Source organism: Leopardus geoffroyi, chromosome B4 (assembly GCF_018350155.1).
Source record: "Leopardus geoffroyi isolate Oge1 chromosome B4, O.geoffroyi_Oge1_pat1.0, whole genome shotgun sequence".
Taxonomy (NCBI): Eukaryota; Metazoa; Chordata; class Mammalia; order Carnivora; family Felidae; genus Leopardus; species Leopardus geoffroyi.
The window spans coordinates 106,435,660-106,454,702 of NC_059341.1; the positions used below are offsets into that span (position 1 = coordinate 106,435,660).

General features: G+C 39.0%; 1 protein-coding gene and 1 non-coding gene across 4 annotated transcripts in view; both read left to right on the top strand.

Annotated features, from left to right (window-relative positions):
- The window catches only part of TMTC2 (transmembrane O-mannosyltransferase targeting cadherins 2), a 412,955-nt gene that overhangs the window by 286,681 nt on the left and 107,231 nt on the right, over positions 1 to 19,043 (top strand). The gene's annotated exons all lie outside the window — the stretch shown is intronic.
- Positions 17,976 to 18,078, top strand: LOC123592292. The gene has a single exon (XR_006709688.1). It is a non-coding gene; the product is annotated as a U6 spliceosomal RNA (small nuclear RNA).

The window sequence follows — 19,043 nt, forward strand, 5'->3', positions numbered from 1 at the left end:
TTTGTTTTTGTGGTTTAAAAATCCCCATAACAGGGACTCCTGAGTGGCTCAGTTGGTTGAGTGTCCAACTTTGGCTCAGGTTATGATCTTATGGTTTGTGAGTTTGAGCCTTGCATCAGGCTTCCTGCTGTCAGCACAGAGCCTGCTTCGGATCCTCTGTCCCCCTCTCTCTGCCCCTCCTCTGCTCATGCTCCCCCTCACACTAAATGAATAACTAAACAAACAAACAAGAAAAAAAAATCTTAAAAAAACACATAACATAAAATTACCATCATAAACATTAAACGTTAAAAAAAAATTAAAAAAAAAAAACACAAACATAATTGTCCCCAACGGTCAACCATTTTGTAGCATATGACAGGATTTCCTTCCTTTTTAAGGCTGGATACTGTTGCATTGTGTGTATATACCACGTTTTCTGTGGTTTCTATTCATCTTCCAGTAGTCACTCAGGTTACTTCCGCCATGTAGCTGCTTCGAGTATTGCTGCAATGAACATGGGTGTGGACATAGCATTTCAAGATCCTGTTTCTGGGGCACCTGATTGGCTGGCTCTATTGGTTGAGTGTCCAGCTTCAGTTCAGGCCATGATCTCCTGGTTCCTGAGTTCAAGCCTCACATTGGGCTCACTGCTATCAGCACAGAGCCTGCTTTGGATCCTCTGTCCCCCTCTTTCTGCCCCTCTACTGCTTGCTCTCTTTCTCTCAAAAATAAACAAACATTAAAAAAAAGATCCTATTTTCAATGTTTTTGGATATAAAGCCACAAGTGAGATTGCTGGATCATGTGATAATTCTATTTTTGAGGAACCTCTGTAACTGTTTTCCATAGCAGCTGTACCATTTTGCATTCCCACTAAGAGTATACAAGGCTTCCAGCTTCTCTACATTCTCATTAACACTTGTTATTTTCTGTTTTGTTTTGTTTTGTTTTGTTTTGTTTTGTTTTGTTTTGTTTTCTATAGTGGCCAACCTAATAGGTGTGAAGTAACATCTTACTGAGGTTATGATTGGCATTTCTGTAATGATTAGTGATGTTGGGCGTCTTTTTATATGCTTGTTGGATATTTGTTTACCTTCCTTAGAGCAATGTCTATCCAAGTCCTTTGCCCATTTTTAATCAGATTGTTTTTGGCTGTTGGTGTTGATGACTTAGAGGAGTTATTTATATATTCTTGATATTATCCCCTTATCGGATACATGGTTTGCAGATATTTTCTCCCATTTCATAGGATGCCTTTTCATTTTGTTAATTTTTTCTTTAGCCACACAGAAGTTGTTTAAATTTGATATGGTCCCGTTTGTCTATTTTTACTTTTGTTGCCTGTTCTTTTCGTGTCATATCCAAGAAATTATTGCCAAATCCACTGTCATAAAGCTTTTCTCTTAAGTTTTATTCTACAAATTTTATAGTTTCAAGTATTATGTTTAGGTTTTTAATCCATTTTGAGTTAATTTTTGTATATGGTATGTATGGAAGGTAAGAATCTAAATTCTTTGTTTTGCACATGGATATCCAGTTCCCCCCACCCCCACCATTTGTTGAAGAGAATATCCTTTCTTTGATTGCATAGCTTTGGCCATATACATCAGGGTTTATTTCTGGGCTCTCATTTTTGTTCCACTGTCTATAGGCCTATCTTTATGCCCATGCCCACAGTTTTTATTATTGTAGCTTTTTAATATATTTTAAAATCAGGAAGTCTGAGGTCTGTAGCTTTGTTTGTCTATGTCAAGATTGTTTTGCCTATTTGGGGATCTTTGAGATTTCAAATAAATTTTAGGAAGTTTTTTTTTTTCTCCCTGCCCTCCCCTCAAAAAAAGTGCCATTTGGGTTTTGATTGGGGTTGCATTGAATCTGAAGATTGTGTTGGGTAGTATGAACATTTTAATAAGATCAACAGTATTAAGTGTTCTAAGCCATGGACACAAAATGGCTTTCCTTTATTTCTGTTTTCTTTAATTAATTTCACCAATATTTTGTAGTGTTTAGTGTCCAAGGCTTTTCCTTCCTAGGTGAAGTTTATTCCTGAGTGTTCTTTTAGATGCTGTTGTAAATGGGATTGTGTTCTTAGTTTTATTTCGGGGTTATTTCTCATTAGCATATAAAAAGACACCTGGGGCACCAGGGTCGTTCAGCCAGCGATCCAGCCTTACCTTGGGCTCTGTGCCAAGCAAGGAGCCTGCCTAAGATTCTCCTTCTCCCTCTCCCTCTGACCTTCCCCTGCTTGTGCTCACACATTCTCTCCCTCTCTCAAAATAAAATGAAAAAGCAATAAAAAAATTAAAATAATAAAAGATACCTGATTTTTGCATGTTAATTTTGTATCCTGCAACTTACCTGAATGTGTTAGTTCTCACAGTTTTTGTTGGAGTCTAGTGTTTCCTGCGTATAAAATCATGTAATTTGCTAACACAGATAGTTTACCTTTTTCTTTCCATTTTGGATTCCTGTTTTTGTTTGTTGTTGTTGTTGTTGCTTTGTTTTTAATTTTTCTTACCTAATTGTTCTGGCAAAGGCTTCCAATTCAACTACTATGTTGAGTAAAAATGGTCAGAGTGGGCATCCTTGTCTTTTCCCTGATCTTGGAGGAAAAGCTCTGTTTTTCACTGTTGAGGGTGATGTTAGCTATGAATGTTTCACATATGACCATTATCTTGATGTATTTTTTTCATAGTAGTTTTTTGAGTATTTTTATAATGAAAGGGTATTGAATTTTGTGAAATGCTTTTCCTATATCAATTTAGATGAGCATGTGAATTCCTTTGGGTTTTGCCTAGAAGGTATTTCTACTTCACTTTATAAGGATAATTTTATGGAATATAAAATTCTAGGTTTGTGGTTTCTTTTTCTCTCAACATTTTGAATATTTCACTCTATTCTTACTTGATGGTTTCTGATGAGAAGGCCGATGTAATTCTTAATTTAGTTTCTCCATATGTAAAGTGTTTATGTGTGTGTTTTCTTCCCTGACTTCTTTCAAGATTTTCTCTTTGTCTTCGGTTTTCCACAGTTTGGATGTAATGTACCAACACTTATTAATTTTGAATTCGTCTTGCTCAGTATTCTCTGAGTTTTCTGAATCTGTGGTTTGGTGTCTGTCATTAATTTTGGAAAGTTCTCCATCATTATTATTTTCAATATTTCTTCAGCTCTGTTCTCTTTCTTCCCCTTTTGATATTGCTGTTACTCATATGTTACATATTTCGAAGTTTTCCCACAGTCCTTGTATACTTTTCATCCATTTTCATGCAGTGATGCATTTCAGTTTCAGAGGTTTATGTTGACCTATCCTCGAACTAATTGATTCTTTCCTTGGCTGTGCTGACTGATCTCAAATGTATTCTCCATTTCTGTTATGATTTCTAGCATCTCCTTTTAATTCTTTCTTACAATTTCTTTCTCTTTGCTTACGTTATGCATCTGTTCTTGCATGTTGTCTACTTTTTCCATTAGAGTTGTTAACATATTAATCATAGTTATTTTAAGTTCCCTTTCTGACAATTCCATCTGTTTCATATTCTAACATCTGAGTCTGGTTCTGACGCTTGCTTTGTCTTTTCGGACTGTGTTTTTCTTTCCTTTTGGCATGCCTTGTCATTTTTTTTTTTGTTGTTGAATGCCAGACATGTTGAATTTGTAATGGGAATTCAAATTAATAGGCCTCTAATGTGAGGATTTATGTTAATCTAGCTAGTAGTTCAGCATAGTTTAGTATTTTCTTAGCTGTTGGAACTGGAGGCTTTAAATTTTTCTCAGGTCCTTGCTTTTTTTATCTTTTCTATTGGTGTTAGGCTATCTTTAGTACCATTTCTATGACAGACTCTGTGCCTTGCAGCATTTCACGCATAATCCAGTGTTATTGTACTAGAGCCCTTTTGTGATGGTGGTAAGGTAAGATGCGGGGGCGGTGTTATGTAATCATTCAATTAAATCTCAGTCTTTCATTTGGCCCATGTCTCTGTCCCGTGACCTTCACAAGCTTCTCTGCTTATGTAGCTACTCCCCTTTCACCACTTCCCATGAAACAAAAAGTGGGGAAGAATATGAATAAGAAGAGTGCCCTTCCTCCACAGCTCTTGGAAAAGGCTCTGGTAAAATCTCTCACTCTGGACAGGAAGGCTTTTGTTAATGAGAAGGCTCTGGGTGTATTTCACACGGATTACTCTCCTTCCCCTGCCCTCACAGGAGAGGATCTTTTTTGGTTCTTCAGTATGCAAACTGCATCGGGTTCCTGGAGTTAAAGACCATGAAAGGTTGGGAGCCCATCAAGGACTGTGACCTTTGGGAATCTCTCACTTGCAAGCTAGTTCGCACTCAGCCTCCAGTAAGTCTTCAAAATTAAGTGTGCCTACCAGTTTATGGTTCCAGGGGCTTCTGTGTCTGATAAGCAGATCTCAGCTAAGACTCTCTCTGTTTCTGTTCTGTTTCTTTATCTCATTCTGAGTCCATATCTATATCTATGTGTGAGTATATTGGGAATCACAGGTTGTTATGGGATGTGTTATATATTTTTGTTTTCCTATGGTATATTGTATGTAGCAAATACTCAGTAGATATTTTCTTAATATTTCAAAATTATAGAAACAGATATTTAGAAAAATTTATTTGAAGATGAAGCTTGCCTCTCTTCTCTGTTACCACTCCATCACATTAGAGCGGATGCACTTCTATGAATACTGACTCTGGATCACGTGGAGTATTCTACCACTTACTAGTTCTGTGATCTTGGTCAAGTTATTTAACTTCTTGGTATCTCATTCTACTTATATGTATAATGAAAGCAAAAAGATTTCCTTGTTGAGAGGTTGGTCAGAAGTTAAATGAGTCTATGGGGCGCCTGGGTGGCTCAGTCGGTTAAGCGTCCGACTTCAGCTCACACCATGATCTCGCGGTTTGTGAGTTCGAGCCCCGCGTCGGGCTCTGTGCTGACAGCTCAGAGCCTGGAGCCTGCTTCGGATTCTGTGTCTCCCTCTCTCTCTGCCCCTCCCCAGCTCGTGCTCTGTCTCTCTCTGTCTGTTAAAAATAAATAAACAAAAAAAAAATTTTAAAAAGTTAAATAAGTCTATATGAATATATAAAAGCATTTAGAACACTGACTCTCATGCATATTATAAGGACTCAGTAAATGGTAACCATTAGCAGAAAGAACAATAGAATGACTCTTATTCAGTAAAATCTTTATGTCTTTGTGTGACATAGAACATTGTTTATTATTTGGCTGCTGCCTTTCTTGTTGGGCCTCATCAGCCATTACCCCTACAATATTAAACTTCTGATAACTCCTTAAGTGTGTTACATCTGTTCATTCTTTGTCTTTCCCAAATACACTGCTGCTGTAGCCTGGGATATCTTTTTCCTGTCTCCAGTTGGCAAAGTCCTACCCATCCATCCAGTCTCGCCTTTAACACTGCCTTTCATAAAATAGAATCTTCCAGACAGCCTTTAGTGGTTCTCTTCCAGAGTTTTTATTGCATGAGGACATGAATATCTAATAAATACTGATATATTACTATTATTTGTTTTGTTTGTTTTTTAGGCAGTCAGAGTAGGGACTCTGTCTCTTCATTACTCTTACTGGCTTGGTGTTTAGCATATGGTTATTCAATAAATACTTATTGAATGAATGTAAATAAAATGACTCTGAAACAGGGTTCACACACACGTTCTGTCAGGGCAAAGCACTGACTGCACGTTACGACCCTTTCCTATCAACTCAATTCTTCTGTTAGCTGTGCTCCCATGATAGTAGGTCCATCACCTTCTATTCTTGTTAACTACTTTCCTGTCTGTCTTCCCCACTAGAACGACAGCTACATTAGGGCATCAGCTCAGGCTTTCTTATTTTTTAAGATGCTAAGGGAGGATTTTGTATAGCAATAACTGTTGAATAAATAAGTTTTTTCAGTGTTGCATGGTGGAAGAAAAGGCAAAAGAAGGAAGAATAAAAATTTGAAAGGATAAATTGCAACAGTGTGGTTTATATAAGTAATTATAAAAGAAAAACTTGATGGTTGAAGTAGGTTAAAGTAAGTAAAAAGTATGAGAATTTATATTTTTTGTTTCATTCTGTTGCTTAAAAATGTCAAAGATCCTCAACATTAAAAAGGGATTAAAGAGTGAATTTAAAGGGTCAAATAGATGGAAAACAATCTTTTGTCATATGAAATAATTTTTCTTCCTTTTGTCTCAGTAAAAACACTACAGTATTCCTATGAATATAGAAATCTTGATCATTATTGAAAGATGGGAATGAAAAAATGCAAAATTTAATATATTCTTTTTGTTCCATTTGATAACATAGTGGAATGTGATCTTCTGGATACATATTTTGCTCTGATAGCCTTAAAATCTAATCTCAGCTAAGTGCTTATATATCACTCATTTCAGAGGGAACTTGTAGAATTTCGTGAACAGTGTAGTGATGATAATGAATATGTGTTCTTCTGACAGGTGTAACAGAATACAGATAATCCTCTGTTATTTTTTTTTTTTTTAAGTACAATGTATGGCAGCCAGGAATAGTATTATCTTTTATAGAAATTATCATAATATTTATATATTTTACTTGAAGAATCAGCTTGACATATCAGTTTGATAGGATGGTGAACAATATGAACAATTCCCTACTGAAAGTGATTAAATTGAATTTACACTAATGGCGATTATAGGAGAAGCAAGCTTTTCTTTTTATGCTTTTGCTATAGTTTTGCTGAAGTTCATTTTTTTCCTGTTTTTTTTTTTAAATTTTATTTTTTATTTTTTTAAATATACATCAAATTAGTATGTAGTGCAACAGTGATTTCAGGGGTAGATCCCTTAGTGCTCCTTAATTTAGCCCATCCCCCCTCCTACAACCCCTCCAATAACCCTCAGTTTGTTCATTTATTTAAAAAAAATTTTTTTTTAATGTTTATTACTGAGAGAGACAGAGAGAACAAGTGCTGAGGAGGGGCAGAGTGAGGGGGAGACACAGAATCCGAAGCAGGCTCCAGGCTCCGAGCTGTCAGCACAGAGCCCGACATGAGGCTCGAACTCACAAACTGGGAGATCGTGACCTGAGCCGAAGTCCGAGGCTTAACCGACTGAGCCACCCAGGCGCCTCATGAAGTTCATTTGTGATCTTAGAAAGTAATAGCTTCCAATTAACATAATCTCACTCAATTTGGAACAAATATTAAAATAACTACTGTATTAAATGTCTTATTTGAGAAATCTTTATTTAGGGGGCTCCTAGGTGAGCATCCAACTTTGGCTCAGGTCATGATCTCATGGTTTGAGAGTTCGAGTGTCAGGCTCTCTGCTGTTTGCGGTGTAAAACCTCCCCCTCCCTCTCTCTCAGCCCCTCATCTTCTCATGTGCACACGTGCTCTCTCTCAAAAATAATTAAACATTTAAAAACTTTTAAAAGTTAATCTTTATTTAGAACTCTAAGGGCTTAATTTTTTTTTTTTTTAATGTTTGCTTATTTTTGAGAGAGAGAGAGAGGAGGGAGAGAGAGAAAGTGAGCAGGCGAGGGGCAAAGAGAGAAGCTGACAGAGAATCTGAAGCAGGCTCCACACTGTCAGCGCAAAGCCCAATGTAGGACTTGAACTCATGAACCATGCAATAGATCATGACCTGACCTGAACTTAGAAGTTCAACCAGCTAAGCCACCCAGGTGCCTCATGAGGAATTTTTAAAAATGTTATTGTAGGTATCCAAATATCTGTAAAATGAATGGATTTGTATTATTCTTATAAGCCACCAACATTGAAAATAGTCACTATCCCTGAAAAAAAATATGTCCTGTCATATAAAACATTAAAGATAATGTGATTTATTGTAAGTGCCCCTTGTATAGGCACATAGTTTATAGTTTTCCTGCTCCTCTAACTTCGTTTGATCATTAATCTCGTTAGTCTAACAACAACCCGAACTACCTTTTCTACTCTGTTCCTTGCTTATCCTTCAGGACCAAAGCTATCTGCTGAAAATAATGTCTTTTATGGGTATTTTCTGTACTTCCTATTACTTTCCTATCCATTGCCTATCCAGGACGTCTTATTTCATTGCTTGTTTAAAATTTTTTTTTAATGTTTATTTATTTTTGAGAGAGAGAGAGAGAGAGAGAGAGAGAATGAACAGGGGAGTGGCAGAATGAGAGGGAGACACAGAATCCGAAGCAGGCTCCAGGCTCCGAGCTGTCAGCACAGAGCCCAACGCGGGACTTGAACTCACAAACCACAAAATCATGACCTGAGCCGAAGTCGGACGCTCAACCGACTGAGCCACCCAGGTTCCCCTCATTGCTTGTTTTTAAAAACAAAGAAATATTGGGGTGCCTGGGTGGCTCAGTCAGTTGAGCGTATGACTTGGGCTCAGATCATGATCTCACAGTTCATAGGTTCGAGCCCCATGTCGGGTTCTGTGCTGACAGCTCAGAGCCTGGAGCCTGCTTTGGATTCTGTGTCTCCCTCTCTCTGCCTCTCCCCTGCTCATGCTCTGTCTCAAAAATAAATAAACATAAAAAAAGTGAAATATTAACATGGAAATCTATAGCCATTTACTTTGAAAAAGTAGTGTGAAGTAATAGGACAGGTATGAATAGAATTGTATTTTGATCAACTAAAATTTTGCTACCATCAGATACCAGGTATCTGAATATTGAAATCGTAAGATTCAATTACAATTCTCCTACTATCTTATTATTATTCTAACGTTGGTAGCAGATTGAACCACGCCAAATACCAACCTGAGCTTGTCAAGTCATGCCAGGATTTCAAAGAGAAAGTGGACTTTCTAGAAAATACTTATTTCTGGATGAGGGGAAATGTAGTCTTAAACTGTCACCAGTATTTATATGGGTTTCCCAGTTTTATCAAAAGTGGTCATAAGTTATTTTTACTTCAGTTTTGAGCTTTGGTATTCTCCCTGTTTTGTCTTTTCTTCAAATTCTCTGAACTCAAAAGGTAAATTTTGCCTATGGCATTCTAAGACATTTCAGAACAAGGAACAATTTGGTTGATAACAGTATTTTGAATCACAGAGTTCTTCATGTGGGTGTGTTACCAGAATACTATTTAAAATACTTGGAAAAGAATCATCTACTTCCATGACTTACCTTTGAACCAAAAAAAGTTCTAGTTAAGAAGAGAACCAAGTTTTTCTTTGCGTGCTTATGATGTGTTGCTGTGCTATGCTTTTTAAAATAGATTTTAGTTCACTTAATCCTTTTAAGATATTGAACAGTAGCTACTGCTGTTTCTATTACACAACATCATAATAGCTAACATGTGTTGATCACTTACTATGTACCATGCACTGTTTTAAGAGCTTTGCGTGATCTGTCTCAGTTATAGACCTTATCAGGAGGTATCATTGTTAATCCTGCGAGGTAATGAATTTCTGGACACTTTAAACAACTTGTCCAAATAGCCCAGCTACTCAGGGATTACTCTTGAGGTGTTCACACTCAGATCTATGTGATTTCCAAGCCTGTATCCTTCTTTCTATGCTTCTCTCTCTCTCTCTCTTTTTTTAAAAATTTTTTTAACTTTTATTTATTTTTGAGACAGAGAGAGACAGAGCATGAACGGGGGAGGGTCAGAGAGAGGGAGACACGGAATCCGAAACAGGCTCCAGGCTCCGAGCTGTCAGCACAGAGCCCGACGCGGGGCTCGAACTCACGGACCGCGAGATCGTGACCTGAGCCGAAGTCGGCCGCTCAACCGACTGAGCCACCCAGGCGCCCCACTCTCTCTCTCTTTTTAAGTAAGCTCCATGCCCAGTGTGGGGCTTGAACTCATCACCCCAAGATCAGGAGTCACATGCTCTACCAACTGAGCCAGCCAGGTACCTATTATATAACACATCTATGCTTATTTTAAAATAAAAATAGCTTATATTTTTCCCCAGCTCTTCAAAGTACCATGTTTGTGTTTTCGTGACAAGGCACCCATACCCCCAAAGTGCACATGTATTCCATTTTGAACATTTGAGCAGGTCAGTGTGTTTCTTCCAAAGCCACCTATGTGTGTGTGGCAGTTGTACAAGGAATGGTGTCAAGCTGAATACACTGCCCTCGTGTATACCTTTGCGTTGCTTTGTCAAAAATGCCCTTAGGATGGGGTGTGTCAAATCAGTCCCTCTTGGGTCTCGCAGATAAACTTGCCAACTCAAATGTTAACCTTCAGAACGTGATGAAGACAATTCAGGAGGTTGATGCTTAATGAGCTCTGTGCAGCCTTCATCACACATTTTTCCTACCCAAGTCAAGAGGGTCTGAGATGTTGACAGTGATAATTGAGCCTCGAGCCGAACTACTATTAAATTGTCTATCTGGAGGCAAAGAAATTCAGACGTTCTGTTCTCCATCTCCGTGTCACCTCTGTAGTCAAGTTTTCCTATTAGTGGCCCATATTTTCTTGTGATTTTACACATTTTCTCTGACTGTAAGAGAGAAAGAGAATTTTATTTTGTAATAATGCCAAAACCCATGTGTGTATGTGTCAGCACACTGGACTGCTAGGACTTGGGAACGAGCCAGTTCGGCGATATGCTTGTCATGCGCATTTATACATACAAACTCGTTCTGCTGGTAATGTGCCAGCCTCTGACCATTTGCTGCGTGTGTGTGTGTGTGTGTGTGCGCGCACACACGTGTATTTTCCCCTTTCCACCTAGTTTAAAGATTCCTGTAATCTTATATGTACTACCTCTGGCTACTTCACACTCTAGAAGTTCAAGTGAATGAGTGTTGCTTACTAAATGATGCTGTTTTCGTGATGTCATTTTTTGTAAGTCACAGAAAATTATTACTCAGGAGTTGGCTCAAGAATCGTTAGGCTGCCAGAAAGTAGATATTTGCTAAGTTTTGTTGTTGAATAACCTTATTTTACCATACAGATGTGTTCTGAGTTGGTTGATATCAACTTAACCTTTGTAAGTTGCAGGTCCTTTGATGGTAGAGTAAGGAGAAAATTCTCCATTAGGCTGACTTTCTAAATAATTTTCTTAATTTGGATCTTGTAAAGAGAACTTTTAAGCCACCAACACTTGGACTGAGCAGATAGTTGTCTTGGTGCCTGGCCAGCCTTCCCTCCATCTGTGAGCCAGCTGAAGTATGCCACCTCCTTTCTGAGACCTCCCCTGACTCACGCGGGCAGAATAGATGTCTTGGTTTCTGTTTTCTCCTTATGTACCAAGCATATGTCTAACAAGAGCCCTTTTAAGTATTATCTTGCAATTGATGAGGACCTGCTTCCAGAGTCACCACGGTATTACTCAGTTTCTAAAAGCAGGAGTGATCATTTATCTTCACGTTTCCAGTGCCTGGCACAATGCCAGGGATATGGTAGGCACTCTGTAAATACGTGATGAGGAAGGGATGGATGGGTGGACAGCTACTCTGTAGAGCTCATCTTTAAGCAGCATCATGATTCTTGGTGGTAAACTTCGGGACCAAGATTATAATATAATGACACAAACTTTGCAGCCAGATTGTCTCTGTTTGAACCCCAGCCCTGACAAATGTAGCGTTTGCACCTTGGGCAAGGTACTTAACCTCTCTGTGCCTCAGTTTCTTATTTTATAAAACAGATAATAATAGTATCTCAGATGTAGTTTGGCAATACACAGAAAGTGCTTGGCATGGTGCCTGGCACATAGTGAGCCGCTCTGTAATGTTTCTGTTCTTATTGTCTAACCTCTAAGAGTAGAATTGTTATGTGCTGATACAACTGACTACTTGAAAAATGTGTTTTGGGAAGCAGAGATGAATGGAAACTTAATTATGCTTGACAAATAGCCCATGGTCTTGTGCTGTGGAAGGATATCTTTATTAATGCCCTCTTTGTTAGGAGTGCGTTGAGGGATGGAAAGCTGAGGTCACAGTGAGACCTCACTGATGCTGCTAATGGAGCCTGGAAGTTTCATCTGGTGGGTCATGGCAGTGCTAGAAAAGCCATAGTTTGACTCTTCTAATTTAGGTGAACACTTGTGAGAGGTAACCAAGAATGAGGTTATTAACTACAGAATATTTCTCCAAACCAGGAAGGGGGGTGCTTTTATTTTTATTCTGGAACAGTGGGCATAGACAGGGTAGTTTCAGGCAAACCAGAGTTCTTTACTCATACAGCATACACTTCCAGTATACATGTGGCCTGGATGGTGTAGGAATCTTTCTAGTATATTCTACCTTTGAGAGGCATCTTTACCTTGAAAGTACTCTCAGATGAAGATAAATGGATCGTTTATCCCAACTCCATTGATTTTCATTGATTTAGTGCGTAAAATAAACTACAGTTGATTTAAGGTCTCAGCTGCTATCAACAATCTCAGTGTCAGCTCACTGGCTCTGGGGGAGAACGGTCTATAATACCTCTTCCCTGTCATAGATTGAAAGTGGTGGAAGCAAAAGAGGATGGCTTGAATTAAGAATTTGGTGGTTCTTGGGGCACCTGGGCAGCTCAGTCGGTTAAGCATCCAGCTCTTGGTTTTGGCTCAGGTCATGATCTCACGGTTCGTGACAGCACAGATCCTGCTTGGGCTTCTCTCTCTCCCTCTCCCTCTTCTTCTTCCTGTCCCCCTCCCACTCCCCCTCTCCCTCCCCCTCCCACCCTCCTTCCCTCCCTTCCTCTCTCTGCCCCTTCCCTGTTCTCTCTCTCAAAATGAATAAATAAACTCAAAAAAAAAATTTAGCTGTCCTTTAATCTAAATTTTTAACCAATGATTACATTCCTGCATCAAATTTCATTTTTTAAGTGGGGAACTGTAACCAATAGAGCTCTGTTAACCCAGGTGCTTTGACTGACTGACAACAGAGGGAAATGAACCTGTTTTGGTCAGCACCCCACTTAAATCATCCAAGAATTTTGCCTCTAAATAAATTAAATAACTCTCTATATCTTTTACTGCTGAAGCTTTATACAAAAAAAAAAAAAGTATAAAATTAGGGAGTTATTTACATCTGGCTTTATCCTCTTGTGAGAGCATGTGGATTTGAGAGCCAGTGGCACCCTGCCAGTGACAAATGGAGGCACAGAGATTGCCTTCCCATCATCCGCTACCTTTTATGGTGTCGAGGGATTTCTTGCTCTCCTTTGTGACCCAGCTGCAAAGCAGCTGTTGTTGAGGCTCCTGCCTTTCCACTCTCACAGCGCAGCGTTCCTAACCATCCCCATGGGATTTAAGCTTCTGCAGCAAGTGTGTCTACTCAGCTGCGTGAGCCAAGGCCTGCTGGGGGGTGGGGGGGGGGTGGGGGGAGACCATCCGCAGAGCCGCTTCTCATGCTGTTGCTCAATAGTTTGGGATGGAGTGATCCGGCCAACTCATGAAACTGGTCATGACAAACAAGAAGCACTCACTGAACAAACAGCGCAGCTGACTGGTTGGACTGGTTGAGAATAGCTAACATTCAGGGGCTTTCCAGTTGCACGAATTCCCTAAATGGAGATCAAATCACATTGACCACTTTATCCATCCTAGTAGTTTCCTGCTGGAAACCATTTTTTTTTTTTTTTTTTTTTTTTAGAATACCAAGCAGCCTTGGTCTTTTTTTTTTTTCAACGTTTATTCATTTTTGGGACAGAGAGAGACAGAGCATGAACGGGGGAGGGGCAGAGAGAGAGGGAGACACAGAATCTCGGAAACAGGCTCCAGGCTCTGACCCATCAGCCCAGAGCCTGATGTGGGGCTCGAACTCGTGGACCGCGAGATCGTGACCTGGCTGAAGTCGGACGCTTAACCGACTGAGCCACCCAGGCGCCCCGGAAACCATTTTTTTATGAACTTTTGGTGCCATCTTATGGACCACAGAATGCTAATAAAAATTGTGATTTCCCCCCTCTGGTATAATGGAGGTGTTGACAATAATGACAGTAGGGGTGACGTTTTGGGTATCACTCATGCCTCACCATATGATCAGATTTACCCCCTGGAGTCTGCACCTTTGTGTGACTAAAGCAACAATCTCAATGAGAGTATGCATTTGAGAAATGTGTTTTTAGGGGCACCTGGGTGGATCAGTTGGTTAAGCATCCAACTTTGGCTCAGGTCATGGTCTCACAGTTCAGGAGTTCGAGTTCCGCATCCGGTGAACCCAAGCCTCACATCAGAATTCTCTTTCTCTCTCTGCCCTTCTCTCTCTCTCTCTTTCTCTCGCTCTCAAAAGAAAATGTTTTTATTGTTTGCTTTTCCAAGACATTTAACATTTTTACGCATTTATGACCACCTACTGTGTATCTGGCCCTTTGCTAAATGTTGATCAAACGATTCTCCTAAAGTGGTTTACAAGTAGAAGAGATGATAATTAGAATATTTAAGTTGAGTGTCACAACAAAAGTAGGAATCGATCGTTGTTAGAGCACCTGAAGGAAAAGACTCAGTTTAAAGAATTCTGGACAGATTTAATTTGACCAAGACCATAATGGGAAAGTTATCTAAGACATCTAAAAATTAATTGGGGTTATTTTCCCTTCTAATTTTCACTTGGAAACCAAGGGGAAAAAACTTAGGCCTTAATTTTTACGCCTCATTGTAACTTATGTTTTGATTTCTATGCTCTTTTTCAGAGCACTCAGCGTGTCTCCTCCCCTTCTGCTGACATTGTCCCTTCCCCTCTCCTTCACAGCCAGCCATTGACGGAGTTGTCTATAATTGTGGTATCCACTTCCTTACTCCCACCCCTCACACTTCCCCCAATTCCTTCTGGCTTCAAGACATATTGTTTCATAGAAACACACCTTACTGAGGTTACCAGTAATCTCTGTGTCACTAAATCCAGTGGATGATTTTTCAGCATTTGACATAATTGACTATTTCTATTTTCTTGAATTACTGTTTTACCTTACCTTCAGTCAGCCCTTTGGGTTCAGCCTTATTAACCAACTGCATTCAAAACTAATCTTATTTCCTTATCCTAATGTTCTTCCATTATTTACAAGTTATTGTTATTTTGTTTTTTGTTTTTTTTTGTTTTGTTTTTGTTTTGATTTCACAATCAGGATCCTAGAGATCATCTTGTTATTACCTCCATCTCCCTCCATCGCCCTCTCTCTCCTATTCATCATGTAATTTTGTCTGTACTATCTAAATATCCCTCATGTCAGTCCAATAATCTTTATCTCCATTAGCAACCCCATCACTCTTTTTTAAAAGCCTCGACTAATCTGCCTCCATACCTTCTGTTCGCATTCCAACCCAGTAATCATGCTGCCCTCAGAGTGATATTTACCAAACAGATAATGACACATTGCTTCTTGGAACCTATCCAGTCAGGTGTGCTCTACTTTTCACATGACCCACCTTTTATCCTTGTCTCCCTCATCCAGGCTCTGCACAGTGGTTTTGTATTCCTGCCGCAGAGATTTTACCTCTGCTGTGTCTCTACTTTTTCTCCCCTTCAGCTAGTTAATCATATACCTCTTTCACATTTTTAGAGCAAAGAGCAATAAAGGAGCAATGTTCCTTTGAACACCTTTTCTGAGTATTTGGCTAGGTCAAATCACCTGTTCTCAATGATATTCCACACCCCTTGTTTTTCGTCATGCTTATAACAACTGTTGTTTTGGAAGATTCACAAGGGCAAAGGTTATGTTTTTTCACTATTTTCATCACAATTGTTAACACAGTGATAGGTACATGATAGGTACTCAATACGTATTTGTTGAATTAAGAATATCAATGAATAAATTTAAGGAATTGCTAAAAGTTCATTATTTTAATTGAAAACAGATATTTTTGGAAGTGCCTGAGTGGCTCAGTCGCTTAAGCATCCGACTTCAACTCAGGTCATGCTCCCATTGTTTGGGGGTTCAAGCCCTGCACTGGGCTCTGTGCTGACAGCTCAGAGCCTGGAACCTGCTTCAGATTCTGTGTCTCCCTCTCTCTCTCTCGCCCCTCCCCTGCTTGTGCTCTCTCTCTCTCTGTTTGTCTCTCTCAAAAATGAATAAACATTAAAAAAAAATTTGGGGGGAGCCTAGGTGGCTCAGTCGGTTAAGCGTCCGACTTTGGCTTAGGTCACAATGTCACAGCTTGTGAGTTCCAGCCCCACGTCGGGCTCTGTGCTGACAGCTCAGAGCCTGGAGCCCCTTCAGATTCTGTGTCTTTCTCTCTCTCTCTGCCCCTGCCCCGCTCACACTCTGTCTCTCTCTGTCTCTCAAAAATAAATAAACCATATAAAAAATTTACAAAAAAATTTAAAAAGAAATGCTTTCTAAAAAAATTGTTAAACACATTTTTTCTATTTTTGTGATTTAAAGGTAAACTACACACATTACTCTAAAGTCTAAAAATAGCCAGTTTTAATATTTAAAATGGTTCACATCATTTTAAAGGAAATTGGGAGTGCATGGGTGGCTCAGTCTGTTGAGCATCCAACTTCAGCTCGGATCATGATCTGCCAGTTCGTGGGTTCGAGCCCCACGTCGGGCTCTGTGCTGACAGCTTGGAGCCTGGAGCCTACTTTGGATCCTGTGTCTCCCTCTCTCTCTGCTCTGTCCTGCTCATGCTCTGTCACTCTCTCCTTCAAAAATAAATAGACATTAAATTTTTTTTTTAAATAAAGTAAATTGTTTGGATATATTTATCTGTAATGTAGTTATAAATTTGATTCAAACAAAATTTTTACTTCACCACAACTTCATCAGACATTTTAATAAAATATCTGAATATTATTTTCATCAACCAATACTATAGATGGAGAACAAATTATGGTAATATGTGGGTTTTAACTTGACATTGAGCTTAGTATAACAAGGCAGTGTAACAGACTAAGGAATTTGCCCAGATGGAGTTTAAGATGTGGCTGTATCCTATCAAATTAATTATCTCACACTGAAATGTTACTTCAGTGTGTGTGGATGACCTCTTTAAGCTTGAAGGGAAAATATGCAAGTGAACAGATGTAGAAAGGAAATGAAAACTTGTAACAGGAAATCTGAGTAAGCTAAACACCTTCAGTTATATAATATTTCAGAAATTAGCTATTTGTATTTGAACCTTAAAATCTAACTTTTTACTCATAATGTCAATGCTGTCAACAAATAGTTTAAATTTTTAAAATTATTTTAAGTATCTATGAAAAGCAAGTTAAAGTTATTTTAAAATATATACTTTCTCTTTTGTTGAAAGCATTGAAATCTAAAAGTTATTTTTCATTTTTGTCTTTTTTCTTTTCTTCCTCCTTCCTTCCTCCCTCCCTCCCTCCCTCCCTCCCTCCCTTCCTCCCTCCCTCCCTTCTTGGCATTCTTGTAGGTTTTCTTCCTTTATTTATCATGTGGGGTACCAGATATCTGGTGGTTTTTTTTTTGTTTTTTTTTTCCCCCTCCTTGCCAATGCTTGGTCTGTGGCCTCCTATCTGCCCAGTCTTACCTAAATTAGTTCTCCATACTCTTGCCCTAATGCCTCAATCTAGTAGAACTTGATTACTCCACAGTGCATTCACTTTCCTAACACCTACCCTTTCCCATGTGAATAAGTCAACATGCATTCACTTAGGTGCCAGAAGTCACACATGTGGAATAATCTTTGACTTCTGTTTTTAGGTTATACCCATACCCAATCTATCTTCTACAGATTCCAAAGCTAACCACATCTTATCACTTCCACTACTTTCGCCCTAGTCTTTTTTTTTTTAACGTTTATTAATTTTTGAGAGAGAGCACATGCTCACATGTGAGTGGGGGAGGGGCAGAGAGTGAGGGAGACAGGGGATCTGAAGTGGATTCTGTGTTGACCACAGACAGCCCAAAGTGAGCTCAGACTCGTGAACTGAGAGATCATGACCTGTGCCAAAGTCTGACTCTTAACCGACCCTAATCTTTTTCACGGAGTTATTAACCATCTAAGAAGTCTCCCATTTTTCTCTTCTGTGCCTCCTACACTTTTCCACCCAAAATGTAAAGTGATTTTGTAAAAAGGTAAGTTGGATCACATTGTATCTTTATGTAAATTCGTCCATGGTTTTCCTTCCTAACCAAAAGAAATTCTGGCACTTGTTTTAGCATCACATACACTAAAATTGAACTGATACAGAAAGGAATAGCATGGACTCTGTGTAAGGATTACACACAAATTCATAAAGGGTTACATATTTTTTGAAGTTCTCAGTTTCTGATCGACTCTTTGCTGATTAACACCAAGGAAATGATATGAATCAAAGCAACATGTGGTATCCAGTATTGAAGCTGTGATTTTCACTACCAAAAAAGAAAAATTAATTCCAAACGACTCCTAGGCCCTACACAATCTGGTCCTTTGTGCCTCTCACACTCATTTCCTGTGATTCTTGGTGGAAATTACCCCATTACTGCCATATTGGTTTTCTTTTTAAGTCCTAACTCTAAACATCCTAAATCTTTGCATGGTTCGCTTACTCCTTTACTTAGGTCACCTCTCAAATGTCACAAAGGTCTTTCTGGAACAATTTATCAAATATCATTCTACCCTTCTCCCATTTGTATATTGTTCTCTTCCTTTAGTATGTATTAATTTTCACCAGAGTACTTAAGAGTAACTGACAGTGTCACCTCCGGATGTGTAAAACTATCCATTCCATCACTAGAATATGAACTGCAGGAGGGCAGAAACTTTGTCTTGATTACCAAGACCTGGAACAGAACCTGTTTCATGGCAGTTCTATGAAGTGATATGTCACATCTCTGAATCTCTTACCCTTTTTTAGTAGGCTTATTTCTACTGTGTTCTCAAGACAATTGAGTTGGACAGGAACACAGCACTACCTGTTAACAGTCTGCTCTAGATATGTACTTCTCTCCCCCTCAGTCTTGAAATACCAAGGGATGGGGTGCCTGGGTAGCTTAGTCAGTTAAGCATCCAACTCTTGATCTCAGCTCAAGTCGGATCTCAGGGTCGTGAGTTCAAGCCCCGCATTGGGCTCTGTACTGGGCATGAAGACTACTTTTAAAAAAATGTAATTAAGACATAAAGTACAATTTCCAACCTGCTTATTTCATTTAGCAATGGGTTGTGGAGATCTATTATAGTTTACATAAGTTTTTGCAAAATTATTTTAATAGTTACATAGTATTTCATTGACCTTT